At 38.8% G+C, this 17017-nt stretch overlaps 1 protein-coding gene across 6 annotated transcripts in view; it reads right to left on the bottom strand.

The window, feature by feature from the left end:
* Window positions 1-17017, bottom strand: part of STOX2 (storkhead box 2) — a 222850-nt gene that overhangs the window by 84868 nt on the left and 120965 nt on the right. The gene's annotated exons all lie outside the window — the stretch shown is intronic.

Below are 17017 nucleotides of genomic sequence, written 5' to 3'. Positions count from 1 at the left end.
AGCCCTTCCACTCCCTCCTAACGCACACAAGTGCCACAATTTATTTCTGGTAAGAGGAAAAGTCCCTCCTTTAAAGCTATCACCATCATCACCACCACCACCACGACAGAATTCCCTATCTTGGGGTCTTGTGCTTCCACAAAGAACTCTCCTAGCTCTCAAAAGCATGGTCCTCCAAAGGATTAGTAGGTATGTCCCTCCCCACTCCCATCCATTTAACCTGCCAGAAATTCAGTCCTACTTTGAACTTTCCAGTCAATCCTCCTGTGCTTCAAAACATATACTGTCACAAGATTAACTTTCAGGGGGAATAAAAACCAATTTTTATTTTAAATTAAATATATTTAATACTACATTAAATAAACCTATTTAAAATTAAATATGAAATGATGCTATGTTAAGGTCAAAACTTACTATATTCTATGAAAATCATTTAAATTAAAAATTTATATACTAAAGCAGTACACGTTTGCTGCCAAGTTTTAAAGAAAGTCAATCCCCTGAAGTGGTGGAAGTTACTGGCTAAGCACCTGGACCCAGAGTTTATTGGAAGCGCTCAACCAGCTTTGGATAGAAGCAGACTCTTCTGTAGATGCAGAGAGAATATTTTCTTCGTTTCAGTTTATTCAACTAATTCAGTTTAATGGCTAGTTCATTCAAAGTTGAGAAACCGCCTGGGAGTTGAAAAGGCAGGCAGCTTGTTTCCCTCTTTCAATCTATTAATAAAAATAGTGTGAGAGGATAAGATCCACTAGTTCTCAAATCTTGAAGGACACGGTGACCAGAAACAATTAGTTGAATTCACTAACTTCAGATAATACTTCCTTTGTTTAATAAATCAGTTTGTTTTAAACAAAAAACAACATTTTGATAAGAAAACAAAAGTTTAGTTTATGTATCCAGCATATTTAAGGTATTTCTATTTAAGTAATAAAAACCATTTTAAGACGATAATTTATGCATTTATAATTTCCATCCAAATGCAGCTGGACACAACTGAGTAAAAACAAAATCAATCATCCAGTATTAAGAAATGCATCATTCACCTTTCTTTTAACAGAAGTGCAAAAATTAAGAATCTGAATAAATGTATGTTAAGCTATATAAATGCTTAAATAAATGCATACATATATAATGTATCCCTCTTGGCTAGCAAAAATAATTACCAAATTATACCAGCAAATGAGAACTAACCTTTCTTCAGAAAAATAACTAAAAATCACAAATGCAATACAAGATTAAAATCAATGATTTAAAAAATAAGGTTTTCTGCTTGCCTGATTTAAATTATTTGGATCACCTGTTAATTTCGATCCTCAAGACTAAATAGCAACCCTATTACCACCATCCCTTACATTAATATAATACCCAGGTTTAATGCTTCTGATCTTAAATGGGCAGATTTGAAACCAGTATATTGAGTATAAATTATAACTGAATTTAGGTGGAACATGTTCTTGAGATTCCTCAGGTACGTTGCCAATAGGGAGCAGTCTGTCAATATTCAGTTGTATACAGCTTTGGTTTAATACCAAGCCAAATGTAAAAACCAGCAGCCAAGGTCACTGTGTGAATTTGTGGCATTCCTTGAAAGGCATGGCCCCTCCACTCCATGAACCAATGAATGAATTAGGATGATCCATAAAAGTGAAGTGTTTTTTTTCTTGACTTCTTAATTAATTTTCATTTGAATATTAAATCTTACTTTAAAAATTATCCCAATATAATTGAATATAAGTTACTAAACTGAAGCATTTTTCATTTTACTCTAGTACATTTCTTGAACGTAAAAATGAAAACTGTTTAGGTAAAATGGTATAATTCTTAACGATTGGATATATTGTATTGTTGGGCTATATGTTACTCTGACTGTATTAATCAACATTAGAATAAAATTGCTACCCCAGCTGTATATTAGATTGAAGCAGTATATTATTTCCCAAACTTTGTAAAGTGTTTAGAAATCCTCAGGTGAAAGGAGCTGTGGCCTTGATGCAGATATGCCAAGTTGGCTAAATCACTGAGGCTGAAGTCTACAGGTGAGTTAGGGAGGCAAAATTTCCTGGGGCCAGGATGCAAGGCTACAACGCTGCTCCCACACCATCAGTAATTCTGCCCAGGACTCTTCCCTGACTCATTCAAAACCCTCCACGCCAGCCTTGTGCCGGCCCTCTCCACTAATGGTGAATGTCCCTGCCTCAGTTTCTCTATCTGTCCACTGAATGACCCTCCTGATGAAGCGGCAAAGAGTCCTGTGGCACCTTATAGACCCACAGGACTCTGCTGCTTTTACAGATCCAGACTAACACAGCTAGCCCTCTGATACTTGCCTCCTGATGAAGTGGGTTTTAGCCCACGAAAGCTTATGCCCAAATAAATTTGTTAGTGTCTAAGGTGCCACAAGTACTTCTCCAAAAGCAAGCCTTCTGAATTTGAGTGGAAAGCTACTCAGGTGTTCTGTTCCAAGCTGCATTAACACCCCTCATTAGCTTTTATTACCATTAGGAAGGACACAAGGTGCATGTGTAGAAGAGAAGGCTAAGGTATACAGGTGGGGCAACAGCAGGGATGCAGTATGCTTCCTAGGCCTTGTCTACATTGCCACTTTACAGCACTGCAACTTTCTCGCTCAGGGGTGTGAAAAAACACGCCCCTGAGTGCTGCATGTTTCAGTGCTGTAAAGTGGCAGTGTAGACCGTGCTCCCAGCGCTGGCAGCTAGTCCCCACATGGGTGTGGTTTTCTGTAAAGCTGCAGCACTTTAATGTTGGTAGTGAAGACATACTCTTAGTTACAAGTCAGCCATAATTTTACTTGCTTGCTTTTCTTATCCAAGAGGAAGAAATTAGTCCTAAGGGCCCTCACACATTATTACTGAAAATGAAACCAAACACATCCAGATTTTGCAATGTATGTGATTGAATACATTTTCTTAAAATATATTTTTAAAATGATAAATAGGCCAATACGGCAGATTATAGAGCTGATGAACAGCTACTGCATATGGTTTTAAAATGAGCATTATTTACGTAGCTGTTTCAGTCTCTTGTGTAAACAGATATTTAAGGACATATTTAAAACAATAATTTCCAAAAGAAGCCTGAATTTTATATTAGGAGCTATCAGATCACATTTATTAGACTAATTTAATTCATTAGATTGAAGCTAAATTTGAAATAAATAAAGGGGAAAAATTCCAAAGAAAATATGTCGCTAGACATTTAGTAGAGCCGGTTGGAAAACAGAGAAAAACTATTCATGTAAACATTTGCTTTTCTTTTTTGTCAAACTTTTCCAACCAGACTTACTTTTTATGATAAGCTCCTCTATAGGAACCAACTCCAGTCCTACTATTTGTTCCAAGAGAGAGACCCCTACATTTGTTGAGAGCTCCACTGACTCCATGGGACCCCACATCGGCATGAGGGTCCCTCTGCAATGATCAGGGTCTAACTCTTAGGCCCTTCTTAGAATCTGTCACCATTTCCATTGTGATAAATATAATACATAAAATATTTATTTATAATGGAAATAAATATATATTACAGGCAGGCCTCGTAGCACAACCTATTATTAAGGCTACCTGACACTTGCCATTGTAAGATCCTGTTTTCAGTTGCTTATAACTTTTCCAAACTTAAACCACTCGTGGTGAAATTTTCCATGTTCAGCGTTCGCTACTTTTTTTTAATTTAATTTCAGCCAAAATAGTTCATATGTTTTTGAGAACAAAGTTAGGGTAAAATATGTTGCTTTGGGCCTATTAAAAATTTTTGGTGATGTTCTCTTTGAAAAGTTCTAACTTCTAACCCATGCAGGGACTTAAAATTTGGCAGGGGGTGACGGCCTTTGGTCAGGGAAGGGACTTTTGCACTCCCAACTCCAAGGCTCAAGTTGATCTGCAGTGTTCCAAGGCCTGTAGCGTCATACAAGCTACTGCACAGGAGCCACTGGGCACAGACCTTCTTGCTGATCCACTCCCCAACAGTACAGAAGGTGGTTGATGCCAAATCAATGGTAAGGGGCCTTTCTGCTTACGCCCCAGCATATTAAGGGTTACGATGAGGCAGGGAACCTAATTCTATCTCATACTTAGTTCTTGGTTTGAACCTTTGTGTTAATAAATCAAAACTGAGAATCGGACCTTGGGCTGAGCTGTAACTGAGGACTTTATTGTACCTTTACTAATTGGTGTATCTACCCACGACCTTCCAAAGGGAAGTGCAGAAGCATTGGATTTGAACCTGGCGTTGCAGGTATTTCAGACTTGATGTTTAGGCCACTAAACTATTCTCTGCAGCTTTAATTCCCCCCCCCCCCCCACTGCTATGCAGCTCTCACTCCTAAAAACTCTGATCAGAGGGAAATCTTTTAAAAATACTTCAGTTTCACCCCAGACCAAAATATTATTTATACACAGGCTTATGGATGGTAGAGCAAGGTCAACACAATATCAAAGAATACAAATTCCCAGCTGATAATCAGGGGAACAGAATTTAGTATCTATAGGCTTGGAAGGATTCGATATTTATCTGTAAATGTTGATAAACACTGATTTCCCTGCACACACACAAACCAACAAAAATATTTCCATTGATGATAATCAAAATTTACAGACAGGCAAAATAAGAAAAATGCTGCTTGAGAACTGATTTAAGGATATTTACTTTGTCAACATCACATGTCAAAATACACAATTTGTGTATTTAACAGTTAAAAAGCTTTAACTTTTTGAATCTCAACATCTACTGCCATTAGATAATTATTGTCTGACACCCTCGATTGTCTGACCCCCTCAGAAATTCCCGCAACTGTGAAACTTTAAATAAATGCTTAATAATAAGTCAAAAACTATAAAAAATAAAAATCAAATTCTGCCAAGCCTTACTATAACAACGAGATTGATATTTCACTCTAAAATGCCGTATAATTTTTTGACAGGCAAAATGAGCATCACAACAAAGTTATGTACATCACTTTTATAAGACAAAGTGAAGCAATCCAATTTATGGTATTTGGAATGTTCTCTCATATGGTCAGAAGTTCATTTTTCTGCAACTAGGTCACAGGCCATCAGCAGGAAAATTGTAGGGAAATGGGGGTGGGGAAGGAATGAAAACAAAGTTAAGAAGGCATGCAAATTAGTTTAGATAATATAGACTTCCAAGAAATGGATTGTGATGAACTCAGATCTTTCGTATAGATCTTTGCCTTTGCCAGGCCAACATTAAATCAATACTTTTAAATTGTCTATTAAAGTCTTTACTGCCTGAAATTTTAGAGACCAGACTTTTCCACAAAGGTTAATTTATTTTTAACTGATCCTGCTTGGGAAGGAAATGAAAACAGAAAAAACAAAATGAAAATGTTTAGCCATCACCAAAAGTTTCCCCTTAGTGGCTCTTGCAATGGGTGGGATTTACCCAGTACCCCAAAGTGTAGTAGATGCTTCACAACCAAGCTAGCATGTCTCTGCCCTGAGGAACATACCATCCTGCAGGATAGATCAAGAAGAGAGTCTCAAATTGCTTCACCTTGAGCATCTCAATCAAACCAGCTTTCAGAGTAGCAGCCGTGTTAGTCTGTATCCGCAAAAAAGAAAAGGAGTACTTTTGGCACCTTAGAGACTAACAAATTTATTTGAGCATAAGCTTTCGTGAGCTACAGCTCACTTCATCGGGTGCATGCAGAGGAAAACACAGTAGGGAGATTTTATATACACAGAGAACATGAAACAATGGGTGTTACCATGCACACTGTAACGAGAGTGATCAGGTAAGGTGAGTATTACCAGCAGGAGAGAAAAAAAAAAAAAAGCTTTTGTGGTGATAATCAAGGTGGGCCATTTCCAGGAGTTTACAAGAACATGTGAGGAACAGTAGCGGGGAAAAATAAAGCCCATTGCCAACTGTGCCCACATATCTATTCAGGGGACACCATCATAGGGCCTAATCACATCAGCCACACTATCAGAGGCTTGTTCACCTGCACATCCACCAATGTGATATATGCCATCATGTGCCAGCAATGCCCCTCTGCCATGTACATTGGTCAAACTGGACAGTCTCTACGTAAAAGAATAAATGGACACAAATCAGATGTCAAGAATTATAACATTCAAAAACCAGTCAGAGAACACTGCAATCTCTCTGGTCACTTGATTACAGACCTAGAAGTGGCAATATTACAACAAAAAAACTTCAAAAAACAGACTCCAAAGAGAGACTGCTGAATTGGAATTAATTTGCAAACTGGACACCATTAAATTAGGCTTGAATAAAGACTGGGAGTGGATGTGTCATTACACAAAGTAAAACTATTTCCCCATGTTTATTCCCACTTACTGTTCCTCACACGTTCTTGTCAACTGCTGGAAATGGCCCACCTTGATCATCACTACAAAAGGTTTTTTTTCTCTCCTGCTGGTAATCGCTCACCTTACCTGATCACTCTCGTTACAGTGTGTATGGTAACACCCATTGTTTCCTGTTCTCCATGTATATAAAATCCCCCTACTATATTTTCCACTGCATGCATCCGATGAAGTGAGCTGTAGCTCACGAAAGTTTATGCTCAAATAAATTTGTTAGTCTCTAAGGTGCCACAAGTACTCCTTTTCTTCTTTCAATCAAAACAGTAACTGCCCTTGTGAGGCTTGAACATGGTAAGTGATGGGAGGAAGGATGTCAGCTTCAAAAGAACTTTGCTCCATTGATACAGTCATACTGGTGCCCTCTTGACTTAATATTCAAGGTCATTAACAGTGGATTAGAGCTAATTAGGAATAAAGCACTTTTATTCCAGAATAAGACTGTCCACATGGAGTAAATCAGGAATAGTTAATCCGCTATAAATGCACATGCTACTTTATTCCAAATTAATTTTCACATACAGCCCTAAAACATCCCCCCAAACCCACAATCTCAGCAGGTCACAAACAAAAATTAAGTAAAATAACGTGAAGTATACAAAACACGAGATAAAAACATAATTTTTCCGTCTCTGCTCTCCAAACCTTGTTTCTATTCTGCAGAATCCTGCTTTTTGCTATTCCATTGGGGAGGGGGAGGGGGGGAATAGAATAAATATGAACAATTCTCACATACAGGGCCTGATCCTGATCCATTTTGGTTCATAAGGCCTGATTTTACTGGGAAATGCAGGTGCTAAGTATCCCCCAGAATTTGTCCCCTTGACTGCTATAAAGAAAAAAGAACTCCATATAAATAAGAAATTATAGCTGGTTTTCTATTCAAATACATTCTCTTTTATTTTCAACTTTCAAATCCTATATCATCCAGCTAATACAACACAGTTTTACAAAAGGTAGATCATGCCAAACCAACCTGATCTCCTCCTTTGAGAAAGTAACAGATTTTTTAGACAAAGGAAACACAGTGGATGTAATTTACCTAGATTTCAGTAAGGCGTTTGATACCGTGCCACTTGGGGAATTATTAGTTAAACTGGAAAAGATGGGGATCAATATGAAAATTGAAAGGTGGATAAGGAATTGGTTAAAGGGGAGACTACAAAGGGTCCTACTGAAAGGTGAACTGTCAGGCTGGAGGGAGGTTACCAGTGGAGTTCCTCAAGGATCAGTTTTGGGAAAAATCTTAATCTTTTTATTACTGACCTCGGCACAAAAAGTGGGAGTAGGCTAATAAAGTTTGAGGATGATACAAAACTGGAAGGTATTGCCAATTTAGAGAGAGACCGGGATATCACACAGGAGGATCTGGATGACCTTGTAAACTGGAGTAATAGTAACAGGATGAAATTTAATAGTGAGAAGTGTAAGGTTATGCATTTAGGGATTAACAACAAGAATTTTAGTTATAAGCTGGGGACGCAGCAGTTAGAAGTAACGGAGGAGGAGGAGGACCTTGGAGTACTGGTTAATCATAGGATGACTATGAGCCGCCAATGTGATATGGCTGTGAAAAAAAGCTAATGCGGTCTTGGGATGTATCAGGAGAGGTATTTCCAGTAGGGATAAGGAGGTTTTAGTACCATTATACAAGGCACTGGTGAGACCTCACCTGGAGCGCAGATGTGTGCAGTTCTGGTCTCCCATGTTTAAGAGGGATGAATTCAAACTGGAACAGGTACAGAGAAGGGCTACTAGGATGATCCGAGGAATGGAAAACCTGTCTTATTAAAGGAGACTCAAGGAGCTTGGCTTGTTTAGCCTAACTAAAAGAAGGTTGAGGGGAGATATGATTGCTCTCTATAAATATATCAGAGGGATAAATACCAGAGAGGGAGAGGAATTATTTAAGCTCAGTACCAACGTGGACACAAGAACAAATGGATATAAACTGGCCACCAGGAAGTTTAGACTTGAAATTAGACGAAGGTTTCTAACCACCACAGGAGTGAAGTTTTGGAATAGCCTTCCAAGGGAAGCAGTGGGGGCAAAAGATCTATCTGGCTTTAAGATTAAACTCAATAAGTTTATGGAGGAGATGGTATCATGGGATAACATGATTTTGGTAATTAATTGATCTTTAACTATTCATAGTAAATAGGCCTAATGGCCTGTGATGGGATGTTAGATGTGGTGGGATCTGAGTTACCCAGGAATTTTCTGTCGTATCTGGCTGGTGAATCTTGCCCACATGCTCAGGGTTTAGCTGATCGCCATATTTGGGGTCGGGAAGGAATTTTCCTCCAGGGCAGATTGGAAGAGGCCCTGGAGGTTTTTCACCTTCCTCTGTAGCATGGGGCACGGGTCATTTGCTGGAAGATTCTCTGCTCCTTGAAGTCTTTAAACCACGATTTGAGGACTTCAATAGCTCAGACATAGGTGAGGTTTTTCACAAAAGTGGGTGGGTGAGATTCTGTGGCCTGCGTTGTGCAGGAGGTCAGACTAGATGATCATAATGGTCCCTTCTGACCTTAGTATCTATGAATCTATGAATCAAGACCTATTTGTTTGGTACTCCTGGAAAATCATAACTGCAGACTGAAATTTAAAATAAGTTATGAATTTGCAACGATTCCCAGGAGTTAATGTTTCCTGCTGAATTAATAGGAGCCCCTCCCCACTCTTTTCAAATTACCGGAATCACATCTGTCTACAATTTGATGAAAAATAGAGCAATTTTTGGTTTGTGAAGAGTTGGTTGACATGGTAGAAGTGATAACAGTCTTTAATAACAGTCATTCCATATCATTTACTGCTGGTACTGTATTATGAACAAGTTGGAGTCTTTTTCAGCTAGAATGAAGGAGGGATGGAAATTTCTAATGTGTGCCACAGAATCCAGAAGTCGATTTGAAGGATTCTATTTGCAGAACCTCGATTTCTCTCTGCACGCTAAGGACCATATTCTGGCTGCTCATCATTATTTATATTACAATATCACCAGCTGAGATCAGGACCCCTTTGTGGGAGGCACTGCATAAGCACATAATAAGAGCTCTTGCACCAAAGAACATATTTTAAACGGACAAACAGAAGGGGGTGGGAAGAGAAACAGGCACAAATAGGTAATTTTTTTTTTGCCCCAGGTAACAAAGCCACCCAGTGGAACAGATGGGAATAGAACCCCATCTTCTGACTTCCAATCACATGCCCTATCCACTGGGACTATAGTGCCTCTCACACATGAAGCCCTCAGAGTCAGGGGAAGAGGGTAGGCACACTGAGCCCTTCTTTTCCCACTCTCCCAACATCCCTGTGCAGGGGCAGCAAAATCCTAGTCCTTATGCACAAAGTATGAGGACGGATAGCTCAATGGGGAGGGATAACTCAATGGTTTGAGCATTGGCCTGCTAAACCCAGGGTTGTGAGTTCAATCCTTGAGGGGGCCATTTAGGGATCTGGGACAAAAATTGGGGATTGGTCCTGCTTTGAGCAGGGGGTTGGACTAGATGACCTCCTGAGGTTCCTTCCAAGCCTGATATTCTATGATTCTATGAGGTGTGGCAAAGTGTTAGTATTCCTAACTGATTAGACATCCCAAAGTGGGTATGGTAGAGAATTGGCCAAGGCCTCATCGCTACCAACTGGTGGCTATTGATAGCCCCTGAGAAGGGCACACACTAGATCTTTTTAAAGCGTAGTTGTAGTTGCCGTCTCGGAGCATTCTCCCTCAGAGCCCAGGACTGTCTTTGGCCTCAGCCAATAGAATGCCACCAAAAACTTCTGCAAGAGCAATTTTTTAGGAAATTAAACCCACCAAGTTACTTCATGTAATATTGTTCATCTCAATTATTTCTTATAACAAAAGGGCATCCTTCATTTCTATATGCAAATTTATCCACCCAAACCAGATGTTATCCAACTCTGATTATTTTTAAATGATTGTAATTAGTAACACAAAATGATCACCCCGCATCCGCTCTTGGTTTATGTATAATGTTCTTTAGGCGAGTTAATCCCATATCATTTTAAATTCCAGGCACACTTCATTTTTCTGGTGTGCCTTCACTTTAGGCCTTTGTCCCACATAAGCCCTAAACTTGACCACAGTTTCTCAACATGCTTTTACCATTGCTTGGCCTCTTCCAGCTAGCCAAACCACGTTAGGTAAGAGTTCAGAGGAAGTTAGGTTTTTGAACTATATTTAAAAACATTACGAATCCGATCAAAAATGGCTTCCTTCAAACATGGACTGGGCCACAGATTTTGGTATCAGGAGATCGTGATACCGTTGTTATCAGTAGAGGTAAATTGCAAATTTTTACGACCTGAGGAAACCTGAAACACGCCCGTGCCAGTCTACAGAAACCCTCCTGGAACACTGCAAAAAAAAAAAAAAAAAAAAATACACCTTTGGATTTGGAAGAACGCCACAATACCCTTAGCAAAGTTCCAGCTTTTTTTTTTTTTTTTTTAAATCTGGTGCCCCAGTATTACAACTGTACACAGAATTTTACAGGAGAAGGTAGTTTAATCCTCCCTCTGATCCCCTGTGCTTTCTAAATGAGTGCATACATGAATTAATTCTCATTGTGGTGACAATTAATCAGGGCATTGGGCTGGACCAAGACGAAGGGTGAGTCCTCAAGCCTCAGCTTCCTCCATCTCCCCCCACCATGCAATGCATTTTGCAAAGATGTGTTTTATATTCAGTTCCAGACTGGCAAGATATTCCACCTTTTCCAGGTTTATCAAATCAACTTCAGAGATTTAGTGGGTATTAAAGAAAGAAAAATCTTTACAAGAAGGCAGAGAGTGTAGCTTTTACCTGTGATTTATTTGTTTACCTGTAATAATTTATGAATACTTTGTGTTCTATATTCTTGGGGCAAGGGAAGGTCTGTATCTTGATTGGGTTACTGTGATATTTGCTGTATGCATATATTGAGTCAATTTAATAGCAGAACTGAGAGGAAATGCACCTTGGAGTGGCTTAGAAACAGATATACACTTCTCAGCGAACACTTCAAAGACAATGCAAGAGCCATTCATTTGGATGCCCTGGCTTTGGGCCCACCCCCACCGGCTCCGACTCCCTGCAGCGCTCATTAAAGATGTTTTGGGGCCCGCGAGCTGGGAGAATGAGAACTTTGGCTGGTTTTAAAGAAAGGCAATTAAGGATAGGGGCAGAGGGAGTTAAGGACAACAGACTAAGAGCTAGACCCCCAGAGGTTATGGGTCTGAGTTAGACAGATCTGTCTAGGACTCTAAGATAGATAGGCATGCACGTAGACCATTTGTTGTTTTAAAATCTATTAATCAACAGTAAAAACAAAGCATAATTTAAAACAACACTCTGGTTTAAGGCGGTTGTTTTGGTCACTGTATTCACAAACAGTCACAAGCTTCTGAAGGGAAGAGCCAAGGATATCCAAATCCAGTCAGACCTGTTGAGCAGGCATGCTTGATACACAGGGTATTACAGTCTAGGACCTGGTCTAAGAGTGGGAGAATTCACCCTTCCAGAGGGGAAGGCATAAAGCCTGAGACCTGAGGGAGTGCACTCAGAGAGACCAGAGAAGGGGTAGGAGATACACGATTAGGGTAACCAAATAGCAAGTGTGAAAAATCGGGATGGGGGTGGGGAGTAATAGGTGCCCATATAAGACAAAGCCCCAATTATCAGGACTGTCCCTATAAAAACAGGACATCTGTTCACTCTATACACGATATAACAGTGACATAGTGTATCAGTGTTGTAGGATGGTGACAGTGGAGAATTTCCAATAAGTGAGCACAGCAGTAAAAACAAGCATTGTAGAAGGAAAAATCTAGAGAAAAAATGTCTGTGTTCTTTTCAGGAAGAAACTAGGAAAAGATAGATAAGAAAAATGAGCTATGAGTAGCTCAAGAAAGATTAGCTAGCAGAGTTATACAAAGAAAGGAATCTTCTAAAGAACTGAAAAAGTGAGTGCTGGTGACTTTGCTGCTTGAAGCTGACCAGAGGCAGAATGGGTACCAGACCAATACAGAGTAGGGTCCCAGTTCTCTTGCAGAGCAGGTGGGTTCTCCAGAGGACAGAATGGATGGGTAGGGCCAGGGGTGCTGGAACCATGTTTATAGTGAGGGTGCTGAGAGCCATTGAACCATACTGTAAACCCTGTATATAATGGAAACCATTTCAAGCCAGGGGGTACAACAGCACCCTCAGTTCCCCTAATTCCAGCACCTATGGGTAGGGCCAGGAGCTTTGACAACAACTTGCAGAGGGAAATGAGGAAGAGGGTGTCAAGAGTATAGGCAGTGAGCAAAGGAGCAATCTGGCCCCATCCAGACTGGGTTCATCGATTCAGCAGCAGAGGAGGAAAAACTAGTTTGAGAGAGAAAAGCTGCATTGGAGGCCAAGTACCTTGCTGTTCGGAAGCCAGAGAGACTAGAGATGAGGTCAGAGGTGCAGCTGGCCCTGCAACTGTAACATTAACAGGTTCAAGATTTTTACTGGTCCATTAATGGGCTCAACTTAGATCATTTCAGAATCCACAGAGATTGGTGTAATGCATCACTATAAAGCAGCAGAGTTGGAAACTGTCTTAGTTTCGAGCTGAGACAAAGTAGGTGATGTAATGCTGTTTATTTCACTAACAATTACAATACAGCAAATTTCATGCCAGTATATGTATCTTCAAATAATCAACTGAAGGGAGACACCGAAGCGAGCCCCCAAACTTTCTCTATTGTTGCAGACCCTCATCTACAGTAACTTGTGTATTCTTTTGACCATCAAGCCTCTACGGACATCTCCCATTTATTATTAATTTGAAAGGGTCAGCTTAAGAAAAGATCTAGGATTCTCCAATTCTCTCAAATAACTCCCAGGCTCCTTCTGTTAAACAAAGCTGAAGAACCAGTACTATACTTTGTGTCAAAATTTAAACCCCCAAAAGACAGAGAGCAGCAAGCTTTTTCCTTCAGAAGCGAAATTTGTTAGCACTGGGCAAAAAACTGTTTGAATTTTTTGTCCAATTTTTGGGGGGGGGGGCAGGAGGGGGGCGCTAATAAACTTTTTGTAAAGATAGTAGCTCATAATGGAACATCGACTGACTTACACCAGAGCTAAATTTCATCCACTATGCCGTTATTGTTAACTTCTGAGCTCAGAACTAACTGCAAACTTCTCAGAAAGTAACCTTTCTGTAGTTCCAGAAGGTACTCATTTAAAGTCCTTCAGACATGCTCTCATGCTGTTTACATTAGACTGCTTCTTTATGATGAAATGGGATAGGTTTTTTCCAACCTCAAATTAGTAAATTACCTGGAACCCCAACAAGCTTTAATTAAAACAGCACAAAGAGAGTTGGAATGGTATTCATTTATAACAATATGAAAGCCAATCTCATCCAATTTTGGTAGCCTAATATAACAGCTGTGTAGACCACAGCACATGGATCATCTCTCCTGATTAAACAAAAACCCAACAAACTTTCTTTGAAAAAAAAAAAAAATGCTTCTGACACTTGATGAAGTATATATATTACCCTGTGTGGTTTTTCAGAGTTCCCCTTCCTGAGTCTATGTAACTTTCAGTCTGCTTGGGGTTTTACAGGACTTTATTTTCCCTTTGATTAAGTAATAATCAATAAAAAATATAAAAAGTAAAATCTCTCTTTTTGGTGATGTGTGCAAAATGTATTGCACCCAGATGTTCAAAATCTCTCTCACGTGCAAGGGCAAACAGCTTTATTGTTATAGTTTTCTTTTCAGTAATAGAAAAGCTTTTTTCCTTAGTCAGTCCTCCACTGGCAAATTAATATTCAACATAAACAATGAACACACTGCATGGCCTTTGAACCCAGTGGTTGCTAGGAAGCCTGAAGAAACTCTGGATTACAGCAGATTAGATAGCCAGCATCAAGAGATTACTCACCAGTAAAAATGTGAAATTTTTCTAGATTTATATAATTTTAAATTCATTCTTCATTGATCTGCCAATCTCTTTGTGGGCTTCCCCACATAAATTTCATCCATATTTGCAATAACTGCCACAGCTTATGGGCAGTTTGCCCTGAAGGTATTGAAAATGCTAATACTAAACATCAATGCTTCTTACTATAAATCAAATTTCAAAACTGGTTTTTATTCATTATTAATTAAAAGACTGTTTAAAAATGGTGCACCGTCACTTCTCTCGTAAGGAGCCTGCACTTCTGCTTTAATAATAAAAACTAGATTCCATTTAGAGACTGCATTTTTCAAAAGCTTTACTTGTAATACACAGTTCTTCATAGCACCACCTAGTATTTTTGTACTGTTTAAAGGAATAATGTGTACATACCTGATTTTCCACAAACAATTCTGAGTTATATTTACAGTGTTTATTTGTTTAAGGTTTTTAGTGCCACAGTAAAGAGTCATTTGCTTGTTTGCCTATTCCTATCTTATATCCCTGAACTAAAGCAATCAAGCCAGAAAACAAGCTTTCCCTCTCCTCTCCCCACTCCCAAACAATGCAGCATTTAATTTAAAAGGACCACAACAATACTAATGGTGATTAGGTTAAATGACTGGACAAACAGAATGCAGAAGTCTGAAAAGCCTATGTGTTTCAGGCACTTTCTCCTGTACAACATTTTGGGTGACAAAGAATGTATTTGTAGTCAGAATCACAACTTTTATGCAAGAAGACTTCCTATGGATTTCCTGTGAGGAAGAGATTACTTTAAATAACTAGACGTGCTTAGATATAGTACGCATTCCTCCCAAATCTACTATTTGGAAGGGCATTGGACAGGGCTCTTTTTTAAAAAAAAACAAACAAACAAAAAAGCAAGCCACGCACAAAGAGGCCACAATTACATTTACAGCTAAAATTCTACCTACTAATTTAAAAAAAAAAATCTTTCTGGTTTTCATTTCCATTTTGTTATGCCTGTAATAACTTTACTAGATTACTCATACTAGACGTGACACCTGCTTTTCTTCCTCCATTGCTGTGCTATAACATTAGAAATCAGTCACCTGTATATTCATCCCTTTTTGGGATCATTTTATAACACATTTATAATGAATGTTACCCTTCCACCCCCTATTTCACACACAGAGACATCTACTCTAAAATCCAGATAGCTACACATTTGATCCTAAGGTGGACTCAAATTTGATCATACAGACCCTGTCAGGATAATGCTTTTGTGAATTCAGACGGTTTCCAGGAAGAATGTATCTGAGTTGCACTCCTGTGTTAAAAAAAATATTAAATAAATAAATAAACCCACCAACTGTCAGAAACACTACTGAAAGATTCTTCTGCTTCAGAACTGGTTTCCATACTAAAAGAAAGGCTTAAAAGTATTGTCTGAGACAAAACTGACAAGGTGCATCTCAAACTAAGAATATCAGAAAAGTCATAAAGAATAACTGTTTAGATTTTAGAAGTACATGCTGGAGTCAGATCTGGCTTACAGATTCTTTTCTAAATCTGCTGCACCATCACCACTCAAAAAATATACCAACCATTGTAGCTTTCTTCAGCTCCTTAAGCATAAGTTATACTTGTCATTTTCCTTAAATATGATCCGTCCCATGAAAGAGAAAATCAAAAAGACTATTGCCAAAACAGCACAATATCCCTATCTAGGCAGACTTGCAATATAATGCACATTATTTCCTTTAGGTTTTGGGGTTAATGACAGAAAAGTCATGAGACATTTTTAAAACATGAGAAACCACTCCTGGCTAAAAGAGACATGTTTATTAGGAAGAACGATAATAAAGTAAGAATGTAACTGAAAACCACAAGCTTTGGTTCAACCTTTCCAACATAGATGGGATTGGAACTGTTTTCAACTATGCATGGTAAAATACCTTCATTTTCTCTCTCCCTCCTCTTTTTTCCCTTTTAAAGGAATCTGCCTACTCAACCTAAATTAAGCCTTAGAGGAAAAATGTGCCTTCATGATAAATTGGTATTTGACATCATAGTAATGAAATGTTCTGTCTGATCACAATAATCAAGCAGTAGAACAACAAAGAAGATTTGCAGGATTCTACCCCCCCTCCACAGCATTCTCTCAAGTATTCTTCCTGTGTTTATCGAATTTCTGAATTACATGGCTGATAAGATTCATTTAGAAATACTGAGGCTTTTTTGATTACATAAAACACTAATTTGAAGAGTAAACCCTTCCTTTTTTGCCTCTCTCTGTTTTTACATTTTTGTGCTTTTCTGCCATTCACAAACATTTTGATGCAGGGTCCATTATTTCCATACAACCTCAGTTTAAAACAATGAACCGATGAATAAACACATGTATACATGCGCATGCACACACACACTCTTTATACACAAATACAGCATTTATATTCATTTTCACTATGGATACACTTCTCTGTATGGAAATATGCTTCTGAAACCTGACGAGCTTGGAATAGGGCAAGAGCATTCAGAATTACAGGTGGCACTTCTTTCGAAAATGCAATATAGATATGCCCCCATTGAGATAACTGAACTTAACCAGTTGGAAAGGGAATGTTTGGTTTGATAGTAAATATTCAGCACATACTTATTCATAAGCACAAGAGCAAAGGGGCCGCTCTGATCACAACACCCAGGTCATTTTTATCTATCCTGAGCTGAAAATATAGATATGAAA

Source organism: Chelonia mydas, chromosome 4, assembly GCF_015237465.2.
Source record: "Chelonia mydas isolate rCheMyd1 chromosome 4, rCheMyd1.pri.v2, whole genome shotgun sequence".
NCBI classification, from domain to species: domain Eukaryota; kingdom Metazoa; phylum Chordata; order Testudines; family Cheloniidae; genus Chelonia; species Chelonia mydas.
This window is presented reverse-complemented; position numbering and strand designations above follow the sequence as displayed.